Source organism: Epinephelus fuscoguttatus, linkage group LG2 (genome assembly GCF_011397635.1).
Source record: "Epinephelus fuscoguttatus linkage group LG2, E.fuscoguttatus.final_Chr_v1".
Lineage (NCBI taxonomy): Eukaryota > Metazoa > Chordata > Actinopteri > Perciformes > Serranidae > Epinephelus > Epinephelus fuscoguttatus.
Genome location: NC_064753.1, coordinates 23,595,159 through 23,608,191, shown reverse-complemented (window position 1 = coordinate 23,608,191; position 13,033 = coordinate 23,595,159). Strand labels below are relative to the sequence as shown.

At 41.8% G+C, this 13,033-nt stretch overlaps 1 protein-coding gene across 2 annotated transcripts in view; it reads right to left on the bottom strand.

The window, feature by feature from the left end:
• Window positions 1-13,033, bottom strand: part of spon1a (spondin 1a) — a 192,297-nt gene that overhangs the window by 68,429 nt on the left and 110,835 nt on the right. The gene's annotated exons all lie outside the window — the stretch shown is intronic.

Here is a 13,033-nt window from a genome sequence, read left to right as displayed (position 1 = left end):
GACCCGAACTTTTGTTTAGTATGCATTTTTGATTTCTCCTAGCTATTAAGGATCGGTAGGACCCGATAAGTATAAAAACTAAACATTGTCAACAATAATTAAATCCCAACGTCTTCAAACAAGTATTTCCTAATTTAACAGTACCCCAGCATGTTACTGGAGTTACTGGCTGAATTTTATGACCGTCTTACACCAAAAAATCAAGTCATGGGAGTGCGCCCCAACTGTTGTAAAACTCTCATGAATTTATTCCAACATTGGAAATTTGTCTGGGTTAGTGAAATCACTTGAAAAGTTGTTTGGTGTAAGGCTGGCATAAGTCACTGCATGAAGTTGTCGGTCTCAAAACACATTAACACTTAGGACTAAGATGATTTAGATGCTGTTGACACCTCTGATAAATCAGACAGAAACTATGATGCAATGGTTATAATTGACGAGTCAACTTTACAATATACTGCCACAACTGGCCAGCTTCACTGCCCTTAAAGTCCATCATCCAATATGTAACTCAAATGTCTTGTTTTTGTGAGTTCTCTATATCTGTTCAGTTGCTCGAACACACATAAAGGGAGACAGAGTTAGACAGAGAGAGAGAGACAAAGAGAAAGTAATGAGCTTTTTAATGCATTTGAGGCAAAATAATGCAACATTAGAAATAAAAGATGCTGCACTTAAAGTAATGGAATAAGCAATACCCTGGAATTAGCAGACGCCGTAGCAGTACAAAAGCAGTGTTTCTGGATAATAAATCTGTGCCTTCTTCTTCACTCTTATGAAAAGCTAGTGCAGACTAATAATAGTGCTGATAACAGATGATAAGACAATTTACAGTAGACAATCTGAGTGTTGGTTAGACAGTGCTTACACACATCTATGAAAATGTATTGCACTTGTGTTTGATTTGGTGTGTCAGGATGGTCTGGATGATCTACTACGCCCTTTAGTGTCAATCTCATTCTGTCTCCTTCATCCGTTTGACCCATGCCGAGGAACACAGACTCCAGGTCCCCAACCAACCAAATGATATGGAGATTACAGTGAATGGGGGGCCTCGGAGCCATGGTCTCATTTACATAGGGACAACATAACAGGTAGAGCCATTACTGGAAGCAGATTTGTCGAGGCCACCTCATGAATAAAAGATCACAAAGATTTATAATGAGGGTTTATTGTATTTAGCTGGCCTTGATCTTGTGAAGATCCTAAAGAGAGATAAGAGAAGTCTCTATTCAATATCCTAAAACCTTACTCAGGAGAATCAGCGCTTCAGCTCTGTGCAGGGTCTGTTGTGACCTCTAAATATGTCACCTTGAAATAGCCACTGAGAAAATCTGTAGGGGGGAGTATCTGTGCTGTAATGTGCGATGGACACACCAAATGGTAACCGACGTTAATGTGGGAAAAAATCACAGTGGCTACAGTTCCCAACAGATGGGATGGAAATGAAATGAGTAATACATTCTTTCATCCAACACAACCCGTTTACAGTTGGGTAAGCATTTGAGAGGCATACGGTGTCATGCATATGTCTACACCGTGTGTACCATATCTGCCTCTCTTTCTCTGACACCGCTGTCCCACCCCTGTCCACACAACTATTTACTTACTTCTGTGTGTTTGCAAGCTGCAGCAGTTTTGGTACCAGCAGCACATGAGCACAAACAGACCGTGACACATCAAGTATGACATTGGCAGTTAAATTCAGAAATAAATAAACTCAATATACTCATACATATTAAAAGGTAAACACATGAAACACCACAAGAGATATATATTAATGGCCTTGATTAATAACTGATAAAAGGGGGAAAGATTCCCCTTGGAGGCTACAGATACAAAGCAAACTCAAAACAGCCCAATGTTTAGCATAAATTAGACTTCTAATTTCCCTAAACTGTGTCATCTCACACTCACAGGAACGGACAAATATGCAGAGGAAATTTCTGGCAGAGTCACACAAGACAAACAAGGCAAATGTCTAATCCATGAATGCTACGATGCACTAAACAAGAGGGACTGGAGCAGTGTCCGGTCCTCTCTCTGTCACTGGCTACTACTCTCTTATTCCACTCAGTTCTCTGGACACTGGGACGGCTTTATCAAAGCTGCCTCCGGCCAAGATGTCTGAGATTCCAGAATAATCCAGCTTTTATCCCTGTGACTGTGGATGTAGCCCTGAGTCCTGAGCCAGCCAGCTGCACTAAGGACCAGTTAAGTCAACATTAAGGGCTGCACATACACCATACACAAATGGAGCACACATGCCAACAAATCATACCAATTAGCCACAAACACATGCCATCCAAACCTGCATGGGAGGCTATTACACCCTGTGTGTATCTTAGTAATAGAGTTACACATTTCTCTGACTTCGTCATTATGAGAAAAATACAAACCCACTCATTTGACTCAAACTACGTGCATGTGCATATCAGACACACACATGCACATACACAAAGCACATATTGGCTAACTCTACCTCACTGCATTTCAAAATGTGCTTGCCTCCGGCTGTACTGCTTGATTTCGGCAATCATAATAACAGTCCTGGGAACCAAGGCAGGCATTAAGGTTTTTGAGAGCTTTGTTTTCTCAAACAGGAATATCTCTGCTGGGCTCATAAAGCTGACTTGACAGGCCAAGGGAAAACTGCCAGCTGAAATTAAAGAATTACTCCCTGCTAAACTTGGGTATTTGCTTCTTTGTTTTTTAAACAGACATCTGAGAAGATACCCAGAAAACAAAATGTTAAGCAAACAGAAGAGTAGGGTAGCAAGGGAGAGGCAGCCATGGGGGGGTGGCGGTGAAGAAATTGGGACTTTCTGCATGCTCTTACACCCACTAGGGTTTGGCGTGACACACCATGGCTTGGCAAGGTTAGATACAGAGGTGGGGTCAAGACTTTGCCCTCTAGGAGGCCCCTTTATAGCTAATTGCTATCCCACTGTTGCAAACCTGGCCTCATGCAGCAGCACGCGCACAGAAAGATACACAAGGAATACGGGGCACTACAAGACAATAGTTTGAACAGACAAAGGTAGAAAAAGAGCTTGAAGCTCATGTATGTATTATCATGTTAACGACCTCTGCATTCCTCTCTGCTGCATCCAGAGGGCTGAAGTCAGGGCTGCTGCGATAACTGTGATATTGCAATATTGCACGATTGAGAAGGCAACCGCAGGGGATGGCAAGCAACCACTACAACCACATGTTCATGATTTTTTCTCTATGGGAGTGCAGTGTATTTACACGATGCTACAACTGCCAGCAGCATGAGGAGGCACAGAGCGTCTGTTCTGCTCTGACCTCTGCACATTTTCCTTTTTTTTCTGGTTGCCAAGAGTTAAAAAACCCCCACTAAACTTCACTTCGTGACTCTTCACTGTCACTTTTTACAGCCATCCACTCACAGTGGTGGAGGGGCAAACAAATACCACAAAGACCAACCATCACATCGCTGAACAACAACAACAATGGAGGAGGACTTAATACTGATCAAACTAGGGTTGCCCCCCTAATAGTCAACCACACATTCAGATTCAGCACTCAGGATTTCAGGTAAATAGGTTATATGATGCTTGTTAATGTTGCTTATCAACCTCAGACGCAACATGCTACCACACTCTTGAGAGCTGGCACAAAAAAAAAGGCACAAGAGGAGCACCCAATGTTGGACCTTGCGTTTTTCAGGCGGTTAAAGACACGGCATGTGTACGGCCCCTAATTTACAGGGCTGGTACCTGCGGTTATCACACAGCATAGTTAATAACATTTTGGGCAGGAAATTTAAAGTATGGGATCATTTTGAGAAAGTGAAGGACGAACCCAAGGTGATATGTTAACTCATCTTCACTGGACGACGACAAACATATCATCTGAAACATGGAAGTAGCTACATGCCCATTAGCCACTTAGCACAATCATTGCTGCTTTGCCGACAGCATAATTAACAGGCGGCTCGCTCAGTGTGTGACGTGCACTTGTAATATTAATGAAGGTTCATTAGTACGGTTTTGTATTTCTCTGTAAGTAGCACAGTGTTAACTTACACTGTTCTTTTGCAGACCTTGAACTCAAACCATTGTGTTGCCCCGCGCAAAATATAATTTTATAATTAAATTAATATCGTAAACATGCAGGTGACTAGTGGACTAATGGCCCTAAATGACGACTATTGGTTGACTAGGAACATACTTAGTCGGGGGCAGCCCTAAAACAAGTTTTTTTTTTAAAAAAATACTGTGTTATCTTTGTCAATTAAAAAGCAGCAGTATACCTAATAATAGCCTGATAGTAAAGCTGATTTACAAAGCACTAAAAACTGAATAAATGAAGGAGTTTGCAAAAACAACAAAAAAAATGCTGTATATTATGCTGATGACGCAACCTTAATTATCGCAGGTGAAATTCCTTCCACGACAGTCCCAGCTAGAGCAGTATTTTGCATCCACATTTAACAATCATCTAAATATTTAAAAATTATCATGAGTGTTAAATTAAGACAAAATACAGCTGAACTAAATCACTTTCTCCAAAAACCAACATACAATATTTTGTGCTTATAAATAACAATTTCTGAAGTACCTAGAGATAATACATGCTACCAGTTTGCCATGTTGTACATCACTTAATCCACATTAAGATTAAAAGATTATTACACCTCTGGTGAAGAGTTTCCTTCTCCATGCTTCATTATATTACAACATGCCTGAGAGAGGATTTAGATCATAGGCCCTGGAGAGGAAAAATCTGAACCACTGTGAATCCTAAAAGCATTTAAACCCCCAGCCCCTACACAGCTTGACCCATTTCAGCATCCACTTGTCTAAAGTACACTTGAATACAGCACAGTGGTGTACTGTATGGGTATACTGTCTCATAAACACATCTCAAATACAACTGTCACAGCAATATTTTCTGAATGAGTAATCATGAACTGCTCCCGTTCAGGGCTAGATAAAAAGGGAGTGAATTTCATTGATGTATCATACATGTATGCGTGTATGCATGCTGCATGCCCCCACCCCCCACCCCGTATTCCCTTATACAGTAAACCCAGGCTCAAGGTAATTAGTTGGCCAAGGAGTTCATTGAATGTGGGGGTTGAAAGACCAATTCTGCATGACATCAAGGTGAAGACCTGTTTCATTGATGACAGACTGGATCTCAAAAAGACATTACAAAACCTAATGATGCAAGAAAATAACTGGACCCAAGTCATCCAGTCTTCTCTAATCTGTTGGCATCATTAAGGTCTTACAGCAGCCATGTGCTGGGGAGGAAAAGACAATTCACAATAGCTCATTATCAAAATGTCAACTATTGAGTGTTTGCTTAGATAGAGCAGTGTGCTCTTGTAGTTTGTGCTTTAATTGTGTTGTGCTCATTGAAATGAATGGAGTAAAATCTGTGTGTGAACACGCTTGTGAGCAATAACACGGCCTCGTTCCAAGACATTGTGTTAAGTGTGCCGTCGGTTAAACAGTAACAAGAGTGAAACCCAGCTATGAAACAAGTTAATGGTCTGAAAGCACTCTAGAAAGCATTCCTCAAAATAAAAGAAAAAAGAATCAGCAGACAGATTGCTATGATTAAATAAAATAAAATAACTTCACTTCATCCTTCCCACGAACGCCCTCAATCTCAGTAGATCAATATAGTAGTCATAGCATTTCTCCCTGAGTTTTTACTAAATAGTTACATCACTTCTCACAACATGTACTCTTTTAAGATGCACCGGTCAATGCTTATACAAGAGGTAATTAAAAGTGCGCCAAAAGACACATGGGGAATATGGATTTCTGTGCAGTGCAAAGTGGCTGTGAAGTAATTCTCTCTAAGAGAAACACACACACACCTGCTCATTCAGTGAGAATCAAGGACCCAAAGGAACCTGTAAATCTATTATTCTCTACCCACGCTCCTGACTACAGGCCTCCCACTTACAGATGGCAGACCTTACTGTTCTCACGACAACTGAACTGCAAAATTATCATTTGAATCCCTGTAAAGAGCACACAGAGAGGAGCAGAGGGAGAAAGATTAACAAAGAGCTGACATTTTTTTCCCCATAATACCTGTTGTTCTTTTGCTCATCATGCAAACTAAATCTGTGAGTCAGCTCTAAAGCTCCTTGCAGACTGTGAAAGAACTTTCATCAACCTGGCAGTTCGACTGTGATAAATAACAAGCAATTGGCATTACAGTTTTTGAAACTTTTTTATGAATCCTGCTGAGAAATAACAGATTTAACTTCTTTCATTATGCTGGGATTGTCCATAAAAGCATCATCTGCAAATGTATTCTTGTAAAAATGAAAAGCTGCCAGACAATATAATAAGGATCACAGCTGAATCGAGTGACACAGATCTCTATTTCCTGTCATTAATCTGTAATGTCTCTTTTCCGCTCCAACATGAGTTGTGTTGTCACTGCTATTTGGCCCAGCTGCAAAGCTCAGGATAATAGAGGATTCCGTAAGTGCCCGCACTGTGCAATAATGAAAAATGCCCCATGCTGCGAGATTTCATAATCCGTCTGAGGCCTTGGACCTGGTCGCTGGTCCATGGAGAGAGTCTCATTAAACTTCTCATTAGTGACACACTGAGCTTCTGTAATGACTGAATGAAAATACAAATCACCTCAGACATGAAAGGAGGGACAACAACGATGGACCTAGGCTGCATCTCTGTGCTGCCAAATCTTCTGAGAAGAGCATTTGCATTTGGCAAATGGAACCGTAGTGCACATCTGTTTACGGTCTGAAAATTTGTAGTCTCACATAGCCAGCCCTATCTTGCGCTGTGCCAGCGTTGGAAAAGATCTGCCTGAAGCCATCGGAATTCTGCACGAAGGTTTAAAAAAAAAAGCTCTGGGCTGTTTGTATTTCTCTAAACCAATCACAATCTTGGGTGGTGCTTCGTCCAGGATGCAGTGACGGTGCTAAATAGTGTTGAGACATTTGTACATTTGCACATACATAATAGCTGAATCCCTGCAGAATAAAACGCCACATAAAACAACAGATGTTTTAATGTGAAGGTTGCTACTTAGGTTGATGTTGTTTCACACACAGCACTCAAATGAAGTGCAGAGATGGTTCTGGATATGCAAGACTAGTTTTAACAGCAATGGGGATTTTGTCCATAACAGGCGGCCATTGACAGGCTTGACAACTAAGGCTGTCATAGTACCTGCAATACTGCAAACACCGCACTACTGACTGGTCAGCTGCAAGGGATGGCAAGCTTCTTTCTTTTACTACTACTTAAGGAGGTCTGCTACTTAAGGAGGTCTTACCTATAGTTAACACTCATATATTAGATATGATCAATATATCCTTATTAACAGGTTATGTACCACAGTCTTTTAAGGTAGCTGTAATTAAACCTCTACTAAAAAAGCCCACCCTGGATCCAGAGGTGTTAGCCAACTATAGACCAATATCTAATCTTCCCTTTATGTCAAAGATCCTTGAGAAAGTAGTCGCAGACCAGCTGTGTGATTTTCTCCAGGATAATAATTTATTTGAGGAATTTCAGTCAGGATTTAGAGTGCATCATAGCACTGAGACAGCTCTAGTTAAAATTACAAATGACCTTCTGATTGCTTCAGACAAAGGACTCGTCTCTGTACTTGTTTTATTAGATCTTAGTGCGGCGTTTGACACAATTGACCATCAAATTCTGCTGCAGAGACTGGATCACTTAATTGGCTTAAAAGGTTCAGCACTAAGCTGGTTTAAATCTTATTTATCTGATCGTTTTCAATTTGTTGACGTTCGCAATGAACCATCCTTACGTACTAAAGTTTGTTTTGGAGTTCCATGAGTTCTGTGCTCGGACCAATCCTGTTTACTCTATATATGCTTCCGTTAGGTAACATCATTAGAAATCACTCTATAAATTTCCATTGTTATGCGGATGATACTCAGTTGTATTTATCAATGAAGCCAGAAGAAAGCAATCAATTAACTAAACTCCATAATTGCCTTAAAGACATAAAAACTTGGATGAGCACCAATTTCCTGATGTTAAATTCAGACAAAACTGAAGTTATTGTTCTTGGCCCCAAACAACTCAGAGACTCTTTATCTGATGACATAGTTTCTCTAGATGGCATTGCTCTGGCCCCTGCCACTACCGTAAGAAACCTCGGAGTAACATTTGATCAAGATTTGTCTTTTAATTCTCATTTAAAGCAAACCTCACGGACTGCATTTTTCATCTGCGTAATATTGCGCGAAAATTAGGCCTATCCTGACCGAATAGATGCAGAAAAATTGGTCCACGCTTTTGTTACCTCAAGGCTGGATTATTGTAACTCTCTATTATCAGGTAGCTCTAGTAAGTCCTTAAAAACTCTCCAGCTAATTCAGAATGCAGCAGCACGTGTACTAACAGGAACTAATAAACGCGATCATATCTCTCCTGTTTTAGCTTCTCTGCACTGGCTCACTGTAAAATCCAGAATTGAATTTAAAATCCTACTGTTAACTTATAAAGCTCTAAATGGTCAAGCTCCATCATATCTTAGAGAGCTCATAGTGCCATATTATCCCACCAGAACACTGCGCTCTGAGAACGCAGGGTTACTCGTGGTCCCTAAAGTCTCCAAAAGTAGATCAGGAGCCAGAGCCTTTAGCTATCAGGCTCCTCTCCTGTGGAATCATCTTCCTGTTACGGTCCGGGAGGCAGACACCGTCTCCACATTTAAGACTAGACTTAAGACTTTCCTCTTTGATAAAGCTTATAGTTAGGGCTGGCTCAGGCTTGTCCTGTACCAGCCCTTAGTTAGGCTGACTTAGGCCTAGTCTGCCGGAGGACCCCTCTATAATACACCCGGCCCCTTCTCTCCTTCTCTCTCTCTCTCTCTCGTATCCTATTACTGCATCTAGCTAACCCGGCCATTCTGGATGTCACTAACTCGGCTTCTTCTCCGGAGCCTTTGTGCTCCACTGTCTCTCAGATTAACTCATATCACAGCGGTGCCTGGACAGCGTGACGTGTGTGGTTGTGCTGCTGCCGTGGTCCCGCCAGATGCCTCCTGCTGCTGCTGCCATCATTAGTCATTAGTCATACTTCTTCTGTTATTATACACATATGATTATTGTCACACATGTATACTGCCAGGTATTAATACATACTTTCAACATATTGTACCGCAGTAACCAGAACTATAACTATAATATTATTACTTCCATTAATGTTGTTGTAAGATACTGTCATTACCTGCATATCTCTCTCTCGCTCTCTCTCTCTCTCTCTCTCTCTCTCTCTCTCTCTCTCTCTCTCTCTCTCTCTCCCTGTGTCATATGGATTACTGTTAATTTATCATGTTGATCTGTTCTGTACGACATCTATTGCACGTCTGTCCGTCCTGGAAGAGGGATCCCTCCTCAGTTGCTCTTCCTGAGGTTTCTACCGTTTTTTTCCCCCGTTAAAGGGGTTTTTTTGGGGAGTTTTTCCTTATCCGCTGTGAGGGTCTTAAGGACAGAGGGATGTCGTATGCTGTAAAGCCCTGTGAGGCAAATTGTGATTTGTGATATTGGGCTTTATAAATAAAATTGATTGATTGATTGATTGATTTCTTTTCATGGGATCGCTGATGAGGCGTTGAACGTCTATTCTACCCTGAGTGCTGCACATTTTGTGGTCACTAAGAGTTAAATAATATTCCCTGTTGAGTAAAACCCTGCAGCTGCTTGTCATTTTCACTTTTGACACAGCCGTCCACTCACACAGTAGGAGAGGGGGCGGTACAAATACCACAGAGACAAACCGTCACATTGCAGAACAACAAAAATTGAGTAGAAATGAATACTGAACATACACAGTGAGTCCATTCTCTCTCCCTACGTGCTTCAGCCTTCCCTTCACCCAGAACAAGGACCAGAGCCAGGAGGTACTCTACCTTGTGGCAACATTTAAACTTCTGCAGATGTTCAGTATCATAGCAACCAGGCCCAACCAAAGCCTCTCAGCTGAAAAAAAAAAGGCTGCGCCCCTCATTGCTCCGGTGTTTTCTGCATTTTACAATGAACAAGTACTTAATTTGTTTCAAAACTGTGTCATCTTTGTCATCTAAAAGCAACAATGTACCTACTAATAGTCTAACAACAATGCTTATTTACAAAGCACTAAAATCAGGACAACAAAAAATAGCATTATTCTGCATATTGCGCTGTTGGGCCACCCTTAATCACTGCAAGGGAAATTCCATCACAGCGACAGCCCCACTTATACCCACAGTCTGCATCCTGTGAGCCAGACTGGGAAATTCTTAAAGAATTGGATCCCCATTACATTCATACATGTATGCACTGTACCTCTAGACATATCTCCTATCCACTTGCTCACTAACAGAGGAGTACTCTAAACAAACACAAATCTGCATCTCTGGTAGAAAGCTATCATGAATCAAATCAAAGTGCCTTTTCATCCACTGCACTGTAAATTTATGCCGTTTATTTCAATATATAAATTCTTGAAAAGGGCAGTAATGATCGCACTTACAATCTCAGGCCAAATGATGAGTGGAATGCTGTCATGATTGCTTGTGCAGAGGTGCTGAGACTGTGTGGGTGAAAGGCTGTTTTTGAGGAGGCTCTGACATGCAATCATATTTTTTATTACCAGCCGGTCAAATGGTGAGGACTGAAAGGAGCGGCCGAGCAGCATGCTTGCATGAGATGGACGAATTCAATTTAGCAAACTGTTTATGTCACATTCTTTCTCATTTAGGTACATGAACATTGTGTTTTTAAAAGGGAAATTCTAAGAAAATGCAAAATACTGTCGTCTGCAGTTTATTAAGAAAGCTCTGATTCTAAAGATGCATTCACCGGAGGACTTTTTTCCCCACACATCTGATGCGCAGCAAGACAGCTGGTGCAGCACACCCTTGTCCACGCTCACAGAGGGTGACAAAACTTAGAAAGAAAATAAAGCCATCACACTCTGAATTGACATGAGCGGGATAAAGAGGGCTCTGTGCAGAGTGTGTGTGCGCACACGTTTGCACGGTCCGCATGCCTGCTTGGCTCTGCAAATGAAACTTTGTATGAACACTCTGATCAGCGCACCCCTTGGCTGGAGTGGAGCCTGGCTATGAATATCAATTTTGCATTCATCGCTAGCTGCTCCCCCCGATGCACCACCTGACACAAAAGAGAATCAGCTTTCTGTTTGTGTCAGCGTTTACCAAGAAGCGCTGCACGGCTCAAAAGAGGGAGCCTCCTTCACACGGCCTCTTTACCTCAAGGGCATCGACAGACTATATGTGTTGTCTGAGTTGTATAAACGTGGGTACAATGAATGTGTGCGGCAGTTGTCTGAGGCAACAAAAGACTTTTTAGCTTCCAGGTATCAAAGCAGCTGTGAGCATCAACCTCCAAGAACTCATATGTCATGTGAGGCAAAATGACATGACAACAGCTCAGTGCAGTCACCTATTTACAGTACTGTAGGTCCACTTACAAACACACACAGGCAACAAACACACATAAATGGCACTACTTAAGCCATGTACAGGGCATTGTAAAGGGCTGATTTCTTATTGGCTTTTTTCAAGCAGTGAAGAATAGCATGCGGCTTGCTGGTATCAGACTAATCAGAGTTTTTATTGATCGCCTGTGTAATCATCGCCCTCCATTCATGCGTCAGCCAGTCCCACTTCAATATTGAGCAATTATCCTCAACAACCACAGCTTGAGCCACGCCATACCTGGTGATGATATGATCGCGGGTGGTGAGTAAAATGCCTCATTTCTTCCTTGTCGATCATTTCATCACATCTGCGGATGTTTAAAGAGCCATGTACTGTACAATCAAACTGCTGGATGTCTTGAATATAATTCGCAACCCACCTATAGAATGCAGAGGGTTGTCTCTCTTGGTTTATGTAAATGATCTTTCAGGTGGGCAAAAAAGATCTATCATGTGGTTAAATGACATGTTTTTCTGTATGTGCTCCAGAAATATTCACAAGTGCAAACACAACATTCAAACATAAATGGCTAGCAAAATTTATGTTTTTTCAGCACACCTACTGTACTGGTCAATCAAATGTACTGCCACTTTACTCTCACCTCTATGATCCGGGCCGGGAGATGAGAAAAATACAAAAACAGTCTGCTGTATTAGCTGTGGGAAGGCAGCAATGACACGGAGACCCCATTGCTCACACTATGCACTCATTATCTGCTGTGACTCCAGGTCTTCAATATTAGCCAGCAATAAGCACTCTGCAGGACCATCTGCTGTACCAGCATGGGCTATTCTGAGAGTGAGAGAAGCCGCCATGGAGAAGAAGGAAAGAAAAAAGATATACCATTCTGTTTGTTGAAATAAAAACGAGAAGAGAGGCCAAGGAGGGAGAAGGAACGTGAGGAGTGGAGCACACGAGATATATATATAAAAAAACCTACAACTTAATGTGTAAAAGCCAGGTGAAAGCTGTGAAAGGCAGTTCAAAAGTGAGAGTAGAGAAAATTTCCCTAGGGCACAGTAGGGGAGACATAACTCAGCCTAGTTAGAATCGATTACTAATTAGCACTGAGTTGATGACGGAAATAACAGCTTCTTCCTGTAGATGCTACCGCCGAAGCAACTCCTGAGCATTATGAGGGTTGTGTCAAGCCCCCAAACTCTGATCAAAGATGAACTGATGTGCAGGAATTGAATGCTGAGCCTTTTGGAGGTACGTGTAATTGGCTTCATTTCATGACACAACGGGAGTGATATTTTCCTCTCACCTTTTCTTTCAACACCCAAATTAGGTCCCCCAAAGATCCTATGTGCACACAGTAGATGCAGAGGCAGGCTAAGAGAAGCGAAGATGCTTGAAAGCACTCATCAGTGTGGACAACAATGTCCAAGCAATTCATGCCTTGCTGAAATCAGGTGTGCAAGCCCTAGGACATCCTCTGAGGCCCCTGTGGTGTTATGCGACTCATCTCTTCCTAGCTTCAGTCACAGCAAAATACTCCCAGAGAGAACAGAGAATACACTCATGCCATTGTTTAATACAT